Source organism: Strix aluco, chromosome 5 (assembly GCF_031877795.1).
Source record: "Strix aluco isolate bStrAlu1 chromosome 5, bStrAlu1.hap1, whole genome shotgun sequence".
In the NCBI taxonomy this organism is placed as follows: Eukaryota; Metazoa; Chordata; class Aves; order Strigiformes; family Strigidae; genus Strix; species Strix aluco.
This window is the reverse complement of record NC_133935.1, coordinates 81,932,517-81,949,773: the sequence shown is the minus strand read 5'-3', so window position 1 is coordinate 81,949,773 and position 17,257 is coordinate 81,932,517. Positions and strand designations below refer to the sequence as shown.

The following is a 17,257-nucleotide window of genomic DNA, read 5'->3' as shown; positions in this document are numbered from 1 at the left end:
GCCTGTAAAGCATTATGCAAAAGACAGAAGGAAATATCTCTGCATTCACAATGGGATTTATATGAATGATAAAAGCAAGCTGGGTTCTTTAGCAGCAGAAACTACTTATGTCCAAGCATCTGAGAGTAGCCCCTCAGCATTACCTTCTTCTGCAGATGGTGTGTTTATTGTCATTATTAGTAATAACAGTAATGGTAGCAGGAGAAACACCACCAGTAATGAAGAACACTGGAGATGATGACTGTGGATGAGAGGTTTCAATTTGTTTCGTGGTACAGGATGGGAGATCAACTGCACACTCGCAGACTCTGCTCTTCTTTATTTCCAATACTCCTGGCTTGGATGAGGTATCTCAAAAGGGCCAGCCCAAATTAGTGCCCTGCACCCATTGAAAATACACTGGGTCTATGTTAAAAGCCTTGGATCCCATGCTTCCTGCATGTCCTCATGCTACACAGGAATAAGATGTGTGGTAGATGTATGTGGCAGATGGATCTCATGGGGTTTATTGGCATTTAATGGATGGACCAAGGAAAGACCTGTTCCCAATTCCTGGTCAAGCCAATATACATGAATTGTATATTAACCAGCTATTGGATAAATTGTTCACTTGGCTTTGTCGGGTTTTTTGAGCAAATGCTACTTAAGAACTACAGCACCAGGAAGGCTGAGGCGCATCTGGGCATGCCAGGAAGGAGGCTGCGAGGTGCCAAGGGAGCTTTGTTTGGGCTTTGGCACAGCTGAGCAGAGACTTAGGGGCTCTAGTTAGGCAAGACTTCATTTCCTCACAGCTTGTGGAGTGAAACATCAGTGATTTGGGCAAATCAGCCTTTGTGAGTCTGCAGTGGAATAAGAAAGGGCACTAACCACACCCTGTGGATGAAAAAAGTCTTTTGCTGATTCTATGGATGAGAGTTTTTTGAACTGGGGGGAGGGTGCTATAGAAGGCACAGCTCTCTAAGTATGTATCCAGCTGGTGAATGTGGAAAGCAAAGTGGGACAGCAGCAACAGGGTTCAGCATGTGTGACATGACGGGGAGCATCAGACCATGATCGTGGGAGAAGCATTCAGGAAAATGAATCATGGGCCCATTAAAGCCTTCAGCACAGACTATTGCAGATGTGGGCCCAAACTACAGAGTTGGGATGTTAGATTTTGAAATTGCCATTATTACCTGGGCATGTGCAATACAGGTTTTGATTCCAGCCCACTTCTAGTGCTTAATGCAGTCAGAGCATGGTCTATCAGTATAGCTCAAAAGAAAGATATCTTAAAAAAAAAAAATCATGCCTTATCAAAATCTTCGAAGGCATATTGACTGAACAACACAGGCCACCCTCTTAAGAGGCTAAAGGAATTAATCTCACTGTACTTCAGTACTTTCCCACTAAAGCTTTGCAAGCTTCTGACCACATAATAATCTGACCCCTGGCATTGTGCCCCTGGGAACTGGGTAGTAGCTATTAATCCAGCATCAATTTCATATCTTTTTCTCTGGGCAAAAAAGATTATTGCATCACTTGGGTTACACTGGTGAGTGTTCAATACAAAGGAGTAGCTCCCCTTTTCCAGTGGCTGAGAGGTTATAAACAGATTAGGAAAGGTTAATGTCGTGGTTGAGATCAGGGCATAGGCAGATTTGTTGGTAACAGATTAACAGACCACAGAGATGACCAAGATGACTTTTAGACACCGGTAATTGTGTGCATTGTGTATGATCCTGAAAGTGTGAATGTGCTCATTGGATGGTGCTGCTCTTAGCACTTTGTTTTTTCTTCTTTTTTTCTGGCTATGGCAGGACTTTTGGTAGCTCCTACTCCCTGTGTCCCCTCCAAACACAGCACCTTCTCCTGGGAATAGCACATGAACAGCAACCCTGTTGCTTCCTTGTGCTCTTTTATGTGTATGGGCTTCAGGTGTGGCTAGGAGCAGGTGTTTTAGAGTCCATGGGCATCAGTCCAGCCTTCCTACAGCCACAGAGGAATGGTGAGAATCTTCTTCATCTTGGGGACTATAAAAGACTTCCTCTTGATGATTTCCAAAACCATTTATAGGCAGTCAGCTTCAACAGGTGTAGACGACTGTCAACATCCTTGCTCCAAAGCTTGCACTCATTATTGTTAGCTTAGTCTGAAGTGTCCCAGTATGGACTCATTACCAAGGCAACACTGAGGGTTTTTTTTTTCAATCAAAGTGCTATGCTACCTCTGATGGAGACTGATTTTCTTCCCCTGTAGCCTTGGAAATAAAGAGATAATGGAGAAACATTTCCACATTTTCATTGAACAGACAACATTATAATGTTGTTTGCTTTTACAGAAATGTGAACAGTCCAGACAAAAATGGATTTTTTTCTTTAAGATATCAATTGTTGTGAAGCTGCTCTTGTCAATAAGGAAGACAAGAGGTCTGGCCAAGATTCCAAATAAACCTTGTTTTAATGTAGTATTCTTTAAAGTTACAGAAAGATTTGAAGGTCTTTCTGAGGGTTATTTGAAGTACTTTCTGAGGGCTATTTGATGTAATGTCCCCAGCAAGGGCCGGTACCAAATCCTTGGGTGAGAGTATGTGCCTTGATTGTTTTTTTACAGCAATAAATTTTTCCTTCAGCCCACCAGCAGTTCCCTCACTAACTTCTCAGTTAGGGCTCCCTGTTGCAGCTGGGCATGGGGGCGTATGTGCCTGTATTGTATAGCTTGGTCTGGTATGGGCAATTCACGGGGCAGAAACATATATCTGCCAGTAATCCTGTATAATATGACTGCTTCCCTGAGAGCAGGAGTGAGGCCTTTCTCTCCAAACAGCAGGCAGGTAGCTATTTAGAGCCCTGGCAATTTTCTCTCCATTTTGTTGGCTTTGGATAACCATCTCCTTCCTTTCATGCTTTGCCCAGAAGTTTCATTGCTGGTTCCTTGATGTTCACGTGTCACTGAATGAGCCTTTACATTTAGTTCTGCATCTCTCAGTACCTGGTAATTTATGCTGTGGTACACTGAAATCAATTAAATAGCTGGGGTTTAATTCAGGAGGAAGGGGCTTTGCAGCACGGCAGATAAGAAATGTTAAATCCATATATGCCACAGTATGAGAATTCATTATGATACAGTAGGATCCCTCTCAGGCACAACGTGGAGGCATTCTGATTAAATGGCTACACTCATTTAAAAAGAAAAGGACTTTCATAACCACCTGGAAAGCTCTGAAGTGAACACAGCATTGAAGCAAGATGCCAAATTAACATTGGTGTTCACAAGTCCATTCTTTTACATGGTAAAAGCATTATTAAAAGTTGGTTTTCCCTCTTGAGTTTTCCTCTACAGGAAAGTTGTACAGACTATGGTGAAGAGGACAGTAGTAGGTTCACAAGTGTTACATGTCAGTGTGTACCAGAAGACAGTTAATGATTTTGTGGCTAAAAAAATAGGCTTAATTTCACAAGCATGCTCATATCTCAGCTCCAACCTCTGTTCTAGGCACTATAGTCAGGTGGGCTACTCTGGTCAAGAGTCTGTAAGCAACTCTAGAGTCAATGTTGGGCTACCTTGCAGTTATATTTGTATTGTATTATCCAGAGGCTCAGTGTAAAACATCTAGAAGAAGAACCCCTTAAGCACAGTGATGATGAAACATTGTTGTCCCACTCATATTCACTCTGAAAGAAAAGATCTCTTGCTTTACATTTTGTTTGGTACTTGCCCAAAAAACTCTACATAGGGCATATTTTTGAAGCCAGGGAGATTCATACAGTTTTCTGTGGCTGGGCTGGAGGTCAGCACCCTAAACAGGATTGTCTAAACCCTAGACTTTTTAATGGAAATACAGGTTGCTGTTTGAAAATCCTGTTTTGACTTCCTTTGTAGTACTGCGGTTACCTCTTCTTTCAGAAACTATTTTCATAGGACTGCAGAAGTTCTTGACATAGTTTTCTGATTTAAACATTCTCCCTGGAAAATTATTCAATGGAAAATAAATGTGGAGGGTTTTGTTTTTTTCTTTTTTCTGAAAGAGCGGTTAGGTCTGCTGTAGCCAAACTTTTACTTTCTTAAGCATTTTTTTGAAAAAGAAAATACTGCTGCTGGTGAAGCCTTTATTTGATGCATTTATAGAACATGTGCTCATTTTATTCTGATTCATGCCACATGGTTATATCTTGGCCTGTAAAGGAAATTTTTTCCCCTAAATTGGAGGAAAAGTGTGTTCAGAGACCCAAATACTTATGTCATCTTTTCCCTTCTTCTCCAAGACAAAATTCCAATTTGGGGCTGTGTGATCCTATCTTAGCTGTAAAAGGCTTTCTTTACTAGAGCGCTGAAGATGGTTTGGAGGAGTTTGGTGTTTATTCTGTCTGATTTTTCTGTTGGTTAGTAGCACTTAACTACACTGTAATTCTATTTTCTTCATCCCTAATTGATGATACTTTAAGGAGCACTGACATACTCAGGTGAGATGTAGTGGAGCCTTTAAATGTCTGTGTGTCCCTGAGGAAAGAAGATAGCCCTCTCCAAAATGCATTTTAATGAAAAAGAAGTCAGAAATACAATTTGAAATCCACTGAAAGAGAGCTGAGATTTTAAGACCTATGTAAACATACAAAGAGGCAGCATTACTAAAAACTGGGGTTGGCATTCTAAACCAGTTAGCAAAATAAAATTAATGCAAATATTTGTCCCTGCCTTAGGGTTCTTGCCATTAAAACTCTGCTGTGAGTCTCTTACAGCTCCAGAGAAGGGGTTATTTCTTTAGGAGAAAACAGAGCCAAGCATCCACCCTGGCATCATTATGAAGCTCCTTGTCATGACAGTAGTGTTAGATATACTCAGTCCTGACATTCACGGTCACCCTTTTGTAAAATGTTACCCAGTGCCACTGGACAGAAGTGTAAACAGATTAAGTGATACTGAGCAGAGAAGAGGGAAATTACCTTGCTCTGATTGCTCACCAGGCTCATCTGTGGCAATATGAGGGAAAGGCTGTGGATGTAGTCTACCTTGACTTTGGTAAGGCCTTTGACACCGTTTCCCACAGCATTCTCCTGGCGAAACTGGCTGCTCGAGGTTTGGATGACCGCACGCTTTGCTGGGTAAAAAACTGGCTGGATGGCCGGGCCCAAAGAGTGGTGGTGAACAGAGTTAAATCTGGTTGGTGGCCGGTCACAAGTGGTGTCCCCCAGGGCTCGGTTTTGGGGCCACTCCTGTTTAACATCTTTATTGATGATCTAGACGAGGGGATCGAGTGCACCCTCAGTAAGTTTGCAGATGACACCAAGTTGGGTGGGAGTGTTGATCTGCTCGAGGGTAGGGAGGCTCTGCAGAGAGACCTGGACAGGCTGGAGCGATGGGCTAAGGCCAACTGTATGAGCTTCATTAAGGCCAAATGCCGGGTGCTGCACTTGGGCCACAACAACCCCCGGCAGCGCTACAGGCTTGGAGAGGAGTGGCTGGAGAGCTGCCAGTCAGAGAGGGACCTGGGGGTGTTGATTGACAGCCGGCTGAACATGAGCCAGCAGTGTGCCCAGGTGGCCAAGAAGGCCAATGGCATCCTGGCTTGTATCAGCAATAGCGTGGCCAGCAGGGACAGGGAAGGGATCTTACTCCTGTACTCGGCACTGGTGAGGCCGCACCTCGATGACTGTGTTCAGTTTTGGGCCCCTCACTACAAAAAGGACATTGAATGACTCGAGCGTGTCCAGAGAAGGGCAACGAAGCTGGTGCAGGGTCTGGAGCACATGTCATACGAGGAGCAGCTGAGGGGACTGGGGTTGTTTAGTCTGGAGAAGAGGAGGCTGAGGGGAGACCTCATCGCCCTCTACAGCTACCTGAAAGGAGGTTGCAGAGAGCTGGGGATGAGTCTCTTTAACCAAGTAACAAGTGATAGGACAAGACGTAATGGCCTCAAGTCGCGCCAGGGCAGGTTTAGACTAGATATTAGGAAGTAATTCTTTACAGAACGGGTTGTTAGGCATTGGAATGGGCTGCCCAGGGAGGTGGTGGAGTCCCCATCCCTGGAGGGGTTTAAGAGTAGGGTCGACATAGCGCTTAGGGATATGGTGTAGTTGGGAACTGTCAGTGTTAGGTTAATAGTTGGACTAGATGATCTTCAAGGTCCTTTCCAACTAGATGATTCTGTGATATTTATCTCACCACAGCCCGGGATCTTTTCCATTGATCAGTGCTTGTTTCCCTGTAAGCATGGGGCAGGACCATTTGCAGAAAGTGCTTTTGATGTTTTGCTTCTTGGGGCTGGAAACTCTCTGCCAGAAGCTTTTAAATCTGCTCTTTTCAGAGGTTTTTGCAGCTGGATTTGCTGTATATTTTGATTCACACTGGTGCTGTCTTCCCTAGTTTGAAGGGTGGCAAAGGAAACGTAGGTAAGATTTCTGTCACTGAAGATTGCATCATACTTTACACCAGACGAAATGTATGTTAAAAACCAAATTTCCTGGGGAAAGGCATTTTATCTTGCACCCTCTTTCCCCAGGAGCTTAACATGGTTGAAGCTGGAGTCCCTTTCCTCACTATTGAGATGTAGCCATGCTCAGAAGAGCCACAGCAGCTCCTAGAAACAGCATATGGGAACATTTTAGGGAGAGACCTTTTCTCTGCTGTATGTGAGCATTTACTTTATAACAGCAGGAGTGAGGAGCGCTGCTGCTGCCGGCAGCACTACCCACCAAGATGGAGAGAGGTGCTATTGAACAGTCTCTCCTTTAATTCTGGCCCCACCTGAGCTGAATTAACTCAAGAAATTTGCTAGTGCATTCATGGCTGTCTATGTTCAAAAGTTTAGTGCAAAAAGGCAACTGTTTGCACAACAGCACAGGCAAAAAATAAAGGGGGAGGAAAAGAAAAAATAGACTGATGTAGCTGTTCTCTGTGCATTTATGTGAAGGTCTAGAGCTGCTCTCTGGCCTGAATATCCTTTCTCTTGGAGTATGCTGTTAAATGTGACCAGGTGATAGTCATATATTAGGTTATCACCTGTGTGGCTGAGCTTCTTTCCTGATTGCATGTCTGCTCTCAGCTCACTCCACTTGCACGTATCTTCATCCAAGGTGTTCTCCTGCACAAAGTGCTTTGCTACAGGTTTCCCTCATCACACAGGCAGGTGTACTGCTCTCCAAAACTGAAGCAGCATAGTGTGCCAGAGACATCCCAAAGGGGCCTGTACTTGCTACTCATCTCATATTCTGCTATAAGTCACCTAAAGCCAGTCTGCACGTTACAACCCATTGGATGCTGGCAAGAGGCAGGCACAGGTATATTTTATTGCTTGGTTGCCTTTCCTGCTGTGTGACAGCCTCTGGCAAGGCAAATAACGTAATGATGTGCCTCTAACGTCTTGAAGGACCACTGCAAATACCCGTCTGCCCTTAATGAGTCAGGAAGGATTGACTGGCTCTAAATTTTGGAATGCTGCTGCGTGCACTGCTGATGCAGCCCCCTGAGCAGGGGCTCCTGCTGCCACCGCAGGGACTGTGGCAGAGGAGATGGCTCACGACTTGAAAGACGAGGAGGGAAAAGCAGAAGCTGAGCCATATGGTAGGAAAAGTAGAAGCAGAGACAGTATCTCAGTGGTAGGTGCTCATTAGTCTGTCTCTGATGTGCTGGGAAGACTGAGTGTATTCTGCTAGAGGAATTGCAATGTTCTTCTGTAAGCTAAAAACAGTGCAGAGTGGGTAAGGGACAGGTCTCTTTATCTATGGAAAAATATTCTAGCTTGTTTACGAGCAATGTGTAGCAGGAACCAGGGGCTGCTGCTCTCCAGAGTCTTGCAAGGATGTTTTTGTGGTTAGAGCACACAGGTCTCAAAATCTTGAGCTCTTGTCTTACTCTGTCATTGATTTACATTGTGGTCTCAGATCATTTTGTCTTGTAATTTCCCTGCCCACAGAAAGAGAATACTTTTCTAATTAATTCTGAGTAAAATTAATTGGTTTTGGTTTTTGTTTGTTGTTTTTTTTTTTTTTCCTCAAGTTAATGCTACTCTTTATGCAGTAAGTTGTTAAAAGAAATTAGTACCTCTGGCATTGTCCACCGAGGAGCACTGTGGTTCATCTGAGAATGAGTAAAGGTGAATGGATTTGTTTGCTGGGACCTATTGGCTATTTTGAAAAACATATTCAGGTATGCCTCAATCCCGTCTGGTGTTTCCCTAGGTACCTCAGGGTGTACACTATCTGTGCAGCAGCTTTATCCCTCCATCCCATTCATATCTGTGCAGAAACCTATACAGAACATAATCCAGGCTGCCTGGTGGCTCGGTGTAACAGCATGATCAGTGACGGCCATTGTCATTGCATAGATTTATTGATTCTTATGGTGTAAATATGTGGAAATCTAAAGCAGCAGAGGTATGACATCCAAAGTTAAAAATCCACTTACATGGAGCCAGGATTTTGTCTACTGTGCACAGATGTGGATGCAACCAAATGCATCATGCCAGTTATGGAGGGGAACATCAGTTAAAACTTTGGTAAGGGAGAGCTATAAAACAGCAGTTTAAACCCAAGCTAGACAGAAACTGAACAGCAGTATCTATAATTGAATATCCATTTCTTTATGCTTTGTGTAGGTGGCAATGGTTATTACAAATAAGGGGACGAAGAAGCACTGTGCCTGAGCACAAGTACATCAGGCTGGCTCCATCACCTCCCTCTGCTGTGGGGACCATGGCTTATGCTCCCTCTGTGCAGCAGGAGTGCAGTGTGCCTGGATCTCCGTGGGGTTGAGGTGAGGTGGGTGATCTGGGAATCCCCAGTCTGCCCAGGTCCCCTCCAGGTCAGAAAGAAAGTCACTCTGGGTCTCTTCCTCATCTCTCTCTTGTTCACATGCCAAAGAGTGCACTCAAAGTGATGGATGTCCCAGGACACATTACAATAACAAGTAAGATTACTAGTAATCAGCTCTATGTTTGAAATACTTTTTGACTTCAACAATAAGCACCAGAAGGGGCCTTTGGAGGAGGTTCTTGGTGGCATAAGGGCCTTAGATTTGATATAGACGCCTTCAAACCCACCATGCCCTGCTGGAAAAGTTGTCTGGGTGTGCTTGGGCATCTTATTCCTACTCTGGGGGTCAATATGAGTGACCTTTTTGACTTTATCTGTACCAGTAAATAAAAAAGTTCTGTATCAATGCTATCCACAGAGCTGTGGTCAGGCACTGGCCAGGAGGATGGATGTCTCAGGGTGAACTGGTCCAGGGCAGCGTGCCAACAGCCCTGACAGCATGGACAATTGTGGGGCAGTGCCCTGATCCCGTTCAGGGACAGGCCAGGCACAGCCTGGACTCTGGTCCTCCTTTGGGAAGTGGAAATAACTGCCCTTTCTGTCATGTATGAATGCTGTGAGGATAAACATGTTAAACTCTATGAACTTTTGAGATAATAATATCAGTTTAGACATGTAAGTGTCTCAGACAAATATATTGTGCAAACACCAAGTGGTTTAAAGTGCAAATTTTGGCACAGTGATATTGATTAAAGGCTAGTTTAGTTTGATTTCAAAGATTTTCTCAAAATAACTAGTCTGAATCCAGCTGCCTCTCTGCAAAAATATGGATATTGTCACCAAAAAGCCATTAAAAAAGAAAAGCAAAGTATCTAAAGGATTTCTACTGGTTTGACTTTTGAGATTTCAGAGCAGGACACATCGGTTCATCCATTAAGAGTTGTTGGTCTGGCACTGTTACTGCTGTCCATTGCCTCGCAGCACAAATCATTGCAGCAAGAGCTTCTTCCTGGCATACTTTTTTCAGAGGTTTTTGACACAATTTAAACTTCAGCCTGTCCACTTTCTCACCACTGGCATGAACACGAGGGTTTTAGTAGTTTGCAGAGTTATATTCTGCAATGTAATTCCCACCTGGGTATGTCAGCCCTTATTTAGCCACAGGAACCTCTGTATGGTGATTAGGTCTCTCCCAAATGGAGGACAAGGAGAAGAAATGGGAGAGGGAGCCTGAAGTAGCAGCAGGAGAATTGACTCTGTCTTCAAGACACTCTCTTGCGTACCCTTGGTCATGTGTACTGTTAACACAAAACTTACTTTCTTGCTGTTTACTTAATCTATAGCCTCTGGTAACAAATTATATTCATAACCTCTGGGTCTTGGTCCTGTTGAATAGTTATTTTCAAGGCAAAGGAAATGCGTACTGTTTTTATTTTATTTGGACTTTGGATGCATAAAATGATCTTTATTTTCAGTCTGAATATGCAAGTGCCCTTTAAAATGTGAATATTAACATTGCTTTCAGAAAACATATTTTCTTTCCAATGTGTTGCTTCTCATATATAATGACCCATTTTAGAGAATTCAGCATTATTTTTGTTTTTCAGAGAAATTCCTAAAACAAAAAGTATCCTACTTTCCTTCATACTGAATTCTCACTCAGTAGATAACATCAGATTCCAGTGCAGCTCTGTCTTGTACAATTAATCTGTGAAGCCTTTGCCTTATAAAACTCATTGGTACAGAGAGATGGAAAGCAAATACAGTTGCTTATAAGGTTTTACTTCTGGTGATATGTTCAGAATTACTTTTGAAAATTCTAAAACTTTATTTTCTGATAAATCATAGAATCACAGAAGGGTTTGGGTTGGAAGGTACCTTTTAAAGATCATGTAGTCCACCCCCCCCTGCCACTGGGCAGGTACATATCTCACTAGATGAGATTGCTCAAAGTCCTGGTCAACCTGAACTTGAACACTTTCAATGATGGGGCATCCACAGCTTCTCTGGGAAACCTGTTCCAGTGCCTCACCACCCTCATCATAAAGAATCTCTTCCTTATGTCCAATCTAAACCTACCCTTTTTCAGTTTAAAACTGTTGTCACTTGTCCTGTCACTATAGGCCCTGGTAAAAAGTCTGTCTCCATCTTTCTTATAAGCCCCCTTTATATATTAAAAGGCCACAATAAGTTGTCGCTGAAGCTTTCTCTTCTCCAGGCTGAGCAACCCCAACTCTCTCAGCCTGTCCTCGTAGGAGAGGTGTTCCAGCCCTCTGATCATCTTCGTGGCCTCCTCTGGACCCACTCCAACAGGTCCATGTCTGTCTTGTACTGGGAACCCCAGAGCTGGACACAGCACTGCAGGTGGGGTCTCACTAGAGCAGAGTAGAGGAGCAGAATCACCACCCTCAATCTGCTGGCCACGCTTTTTGTGATGCAGCCCAGGATACAGTTGGCTTTCTGGGCTGCAAGTGCACATTGCTGGCTCATGTCCAGCTTTTCATCCACCAGTACCCCCAGGTCCATTTGTGCTGGTGAGCAGCACGTCAATTCTCTGGTTGGACATCTATCACCTGGATTAAAAAATTATCCTCAATGCACTCCAAGAGTCTCTTGGGCCACTTAGAGCTTTCTGGCTGCTTTTGCAGCAGATGTCAGAGTGGTTGAAGTCCCCCAGCAGGATCAGGGCCTGCAATCATGGTGCATCCTGTAGTTGAAGTAAGGAGACTTCATCAACATCCTCCTCTTGATTGGGTGGTCTGTAGTAAACACCAACCACCAGGTTTCTGTTGTTGGCTTGGCCTGTTCATCATTGTTTTTCAAAGACAGCTCTGTGCAATTGTTCTTTTTTTTTTTTTTTTTTTTTTGCATAGAGGGCAACCCCACTGCCTCTCCTTCCTTGCCTGTCTATATAGATAAATAATGGATAATAAAATTTGTAATAGAAATGTGCTATTTTATACACAAAGAACCAAAGTTTAACCAGCACCAGCAGTTAAATTTGACATGATGACACTTGTCCAGAGTTTCTTCACTAGTTATTTCCTTTACTGGAGTGAGGCTTTTACACCCTGACTGGGCCACAGGATCTGCCTGTTCTTGGTGTTCCTCTGACATACATGACATATACAAGATTTCCCTTTTAAGCCCAGTAAGAACAAGATTTCTCTTAATTACTTGTCTGAGTGTGTGGTGGGGACTTTGCCTTGGCTCCCACAGAGAGGCAATGCAATGGTGTCAGGTCACGCAGGGCATTCCAGCCAGACTTCTGCAGATGAATCATCTGAAGGACTGTTTTTGAAAGATTGGGCTCTTGCATTTGATTCACTCTCCTTGGTGAGCTGAAAATAGTGTGTATTGTTCTCATAATCCTTAGCAACTTGAAAACTGCCATAAATTGAATATTTTTTAATCTTTACCTACAGCAAGAAAATAGGCTAATTCAGTTACTCCTGCAGTTACTTAGCTAATGCTAATTAGCTGAGATTTTGATGGCTTTGTTTTTTTCAGCAGTTTTCTAAACATTTCACTTATCATTTCAAAGAGTTCTTTACAAATCTGAGGCATAGTGAATAGACTTGTTTCTGCTGCGTGCATTACTAAATCAAAGCAACATGTAAAAATATAACTGTCCAGGAAAAAAAGACCTACTCCTACAATCTTATTAATCATAGATTATCAAGATTTGTAATACCCTGGGTATGTTTTTTTGCAGGGAAGTTGTTTATAGTCATGTCATAGGAGAAAAATAAAGGCGATGTTAAGAAGTGCTACCACACATTGGTGGCACCACCTACACTGGTGGAGTTGTAGGGTATATAGAGGACAGAGATTACAGACCCACCAGAACTAACAGTTATGCCCAAAACTGATCTGGAGGACTGTGAATTCCAACTTTGGCTATTTTAAGTACTATTTTGAGCTGCACTTGTTTTATTTCCCCTGAAATCTGCTCCTTCTCAGTTGGGCTACAAGCAATTTGGTGAATGACTTACGTGTGGTCAGATAAATTGGTTGAAAGTCCTAGGTAGATAACTTCATTCTGATACTAATCACTTAAAGTTTTAAAGGCTGTAGGACATCTAAGATCATCTCTCAGATGATCAGCACAAGTGACTACACACATTGTGCAATGAGGAAGCACCATGTATGTGTCTGCATAATGGCAGATTTTGCCCTCAAAAGCTAGGGCATGGTTGTTCTGCATGGCTGTTCTGTGGCTATGATGATCCAGTGTTTACCACCAGTTTGAGGTGGGGTTACAGTTGTATCTTCAAACTGTATTGGCCCAGTGATTTCTGCCCTGATCTGGCTCCTGGTCTCAACTGCACTGAGCAAAGGCTTGCCTCTCCTATCAAAACTGCATTAAGCAATGGAGTGATGAAAATTAACAACCATCAAAACATCTGGGACTGTTAGATAATCTCATTCCACATTCAATGAGGAATGCCCTCCTCCTTTTACTGTACAAACCAAATGCCTCAAAGGGATCTTCAAGAACTGTGTGGAGGGATTGGAAGCAAGACAGAGAACAAATAGGACTAGTGGGATGGGGGCAAGCTGCACTGGTCTGCTTTCTGTGCCGAGCCAAGGAGTGAGTATCGGCTCTGACATTCCCTGGGGGTTTTCTGCACTGTGGAGTGCAGAGACCCTGTGTCCATGCTCATATCTAGGGGCACAACATGCTTCTGTTGAATTCAGCTAGAATTTTTCTGCTAACTTGGATAGGATCAGTCCCAGAGGTGAAAGATCAGGTTTTGCCTCTGGATAGAGCTGTAATAAATGAAAAAATGTCAGCATTGCATGGGACGGTAGAGTGCTTGTGATAAGCTAGGGAAATAAAAATTGCTTTGGCAAACAAAACTCCCAGATAAAGTATCTAGAGAAAGGGTTGGAATGGATCAAACCTGGTGTTCACAGCAGAGAATTCTTCTCAGTCCTGGCTGGATCGGGTTTGCTAAATAAAGAGGGTAAGGGTCTCATTCAAGACCCCTCGGCCGAGTGTCTAGGACAGACTTGCACCTACCTTGCTTATGACCAGTCTGCTCTGCGTCTCAGGTACATCCACACCACAGAGCATTTGGCCCTTGGTCTCCTTGAGGCCTCAGATGGTGCCATGATGGCCCTCACACATGATCAATATGCTGCTTGGCTTTTCTCAGTTCAGAGCATCTCACAGGATGTGAAGGACCATGTTGCAGTCCACCACAACAGTGCTTTTATAACGTGACACTGAGGGCGTGAATTGCATGACCAGTGTGGGAAGCTGGGAAGTGTTGGAGAGAGATCTCATTGTAGTGATCCAAAACAGAGCCAGGATGTGAACTAGGAGGGGATCCATGGACCTCAGGCATTCAGTACTTAAGTGAGTGCTTTAGCTCATTTTCTGCCTTTCCTTTAGTTGTCATTGTAGATGTGTCCTATATCTCCCTGCCAGCAAAAGGAGACCCCCATATCCTGAAATTGGATCTGCATAGTCAGATCCTCAAGCAAATCCACAACCTCTTTGAGATGATCAGCATGTCTCCCATCCCAGCCAATTTCAGGATCAGGGAGAGGGTCTTAGGGCTAGTCTTGGTGTCTCTGGTCCTGGAGGCTGGGCTGGTTGCTACCCTACCAGGGCGGAGAGGCCGTTGTCGATCCCAAGTTAAGCTTAGCAGCTGGTGGGTAGGAGTCAGTGCTAAGGCAGCATCCTGTGCTTCCCTGGCGGTGTGAAGAGCTGCTTGGCGGTGAGGGAGGAGGGGAGGGAGTATGTTGGGAGGAAACTGTCACGGATCTGCCTCTCATTGCTGCTCGCAGTCCTACGCTAGCTGAGTCAGAGCTGGCGGGAAAGGCGAGACACACGGGTAGTCTCTGGGAAAAGTCCACACTCAAAAACAGATTTATGAGGAAGAGAGAACCAACAGGACCCCCAGTCTAAGGGCTGCAAACCTGAAGGACTGTGCCTGGTGTTACAGAGTGGACGAGGGTGAGGAAGCTTATGCTGGAAGGCTGTGGTGGGTAGGTGTTGATGTTCTGTCTCACACCCCCGGGAACTGTGAATTTTCCAGCATTGTTGGCCGTTGGGAGGCTGAGCCTTCAGCATGGACCAAGCCACTGCGTTTGAGCTGCTGAGAGCAAACGAGCAAGATGCAATCTCCACCACAACGTCCAGTGATTTTTCCCTTCCTTGATGCCCTTCAGCCCTCACATCGTGGGCTGACAAGCATTCACATGGCCATTCCAGCACACACAAACACTGTTCTCATCAATAACACTTTTTAAAAGTTCTCCAGGAGCTACTTAAAATGTTTTATGTCGTTCTCAGTTCAGATGTGCGAAGCCAAACAGGGTGAGCTTTGAAATCAAGTTTATGTTCGGCAACAATCCAGAGAAGAATTAGCAAAGACTTCAAAGTTAAATTATCCAAGATAGCATGTCAAGCCATTGAATTTCAGTTTAGCAGCATGCCAAAATATCTCAAGATGTCTCTTATGATGTATCTCATTGTTTCTTATAATCTGAGTAGTAGGAAAGTGATTAAAAATAAGACTGCATCCTTCTGTTTCTCTTTGATTCACTGTCTAAAAATTCAAGATGTTTAAAAAGGTATTTATACTCATACATTTAGGCTTCTGCAGTCATTTATTTTACTATGCAATTTGAAAGTGATTCAGTTAAGCAGTTAAGGTCTAAACTAAATTGTCACACACAAAAAAGGATATTTACATATGTTACTTCTGACACCCATTTCAAGTTGATTTCCCGGAGAGAAACATGGGTCTTTCTGTTCCTTCCCCACATCTTTCCTAATAATTTCTGAAACATTGGCTAACTTGAGAGGTATCTGATGGAGGAGTAGGGTTCTTGGGTGTAAGTGGATCCCTGAGAGTTTTGTGATGATATCTCCCTGATAAAGAGAGAGCCTACAAGTGCCTCAACAGAGGGAAATACATATTCTTGTGAGTTTTGGAAGTGGTAACATGTGCCCCATAAACAGCTCAGTGTTTCCCGGTGACTGAAACAGAGAGGTGTTTCCTTTTCTAAGTATAGAGTAGTTATTTTGAGGGCTTGACAGGGGAATGTAGAGTTTCATGCATCACCCACGATGTTTGAAAAAGCATTAGGATATTGAGACTATCTGTGACAAGAAGTACAGAAATGATTTAAGAGTCTGGCAGAAATGTCTGGGAAGAGTTTAAAAGAGCTCAAGAGGTTCATTTGACCAAGCAGTGATTAATATGGGATATGTTATGCACAGTATCTGGTGGATGCAGACTGCTAAGGGAGAGAAATTGGCTGCTGTTGGAAAACTGTGACAGACCTTTTCTGATTACTCACTCTAACTGCAGGTGTTAAAAAAGCCAGGAGATCAGTTTCTGCAGCTCTGTTAACCTGCAACGGCAAGTACAGTTCTGTAAACCTCTCTCTTTCTGCAGAAGAAACATCAGCAAGCACCCAGTCTAGGATAAACTATGCTCTGGAAGGACGTTTAGGTTAATAGCTTACATGTGCATGTGGGACGTTGCTCAAAACCATTGAAGTCACTGCGAGTTTTTCCATATGCTTGGTGATCTGTGATTCAGGCTCTTGCTGAGGTGGGGAGAAGGATGTATCCATTTTTTCAGGGAAAAGCAAATACTGTCTGCAGAAACTTCTGTTCAGCAAGAAATTCCAAAGAAAACTTTGGAGCTCATCTCTTCTGTGACATTAAGTTATGGTAATTTTAACATATTCTTTTGAATTTTAAAAGAGAGTAACATGTACTCCGTAAACAGCTCAGTGTTTCCTGGTGGCAGAGAAGAGAGGTGTTTGTGATTTTGGTACTAGTGATGGGGTTTCCATACACCCTCAGAAGGAGGAGAAGGAGATCCTGACAGGGTTTATGTTATAGCAGCAGTGGTTTATTTCAGCAGTAGCTCACAGAGGAAGAGCAAGAGAATTTGGGAAGGGTCCTGCTCAGTGCAAGACCTTCGGAAACAATCATCCGCCCAAAGGATGTCAAAGCTGAGGTTTCTGTGGTGGTGCTGGTTTGAGACATCTACCTCAGAGAGGGTAGCAGTGATGTGAAAGGAAGAAGGAAAGAAAAGGAAATTTTTATGATGAGTATGAGGACATACTTTCCTAATACTTGAAGTTATCTTCTGAATGAAGTGTGAACAGATCTGTCATTCAAAGCTGAACAGGACAGAGAAGTGGAGAGCAATCCTGCAACTTCAGAGGAAACAGTCAAAAGGTTGATGGACAAAATGATGCAAGAGTTTTTCTCCCCACATCTGGCTTCTGCAATTTGAAATTGCCTCTGATGCCAAGAAAATTAGAACAGAAACTGGCTAATATTGCATATACATTGGGTATGGTCATGTGTGATCAGTAATGGGTCATATAACGAATTTCCTCCTGAAATTTTGCAGAGTACATTTTGTATTTTAGTGACGGAAAACTGTGCTTGGGTTGATTCATCTCTGAAGAGCAAGAATTTTTTGAGTAACATTTATCTTTAGGTTTGACCACACTTTATAAATGGCTTTGTTCTGTTTTCTTTTCCC

At 43.4% G+C, this 17,257-nt stretch overlaps 1 protein-coding gene across 3 annotated transcripts in view; it reads left to right on the top strand.

Moving 5' to 3' along the window:
• The window catches only part of CAMK1D (calcium/calmodulin dependent protein kinase ID), a 230,175-nt gene that overhangs the window by 143,952 nt on the left and 68,966 nt on the right, over positions 1-17,257 (top strand). The gene's annotated exons all lie outside the window — the stretch shown is intronic.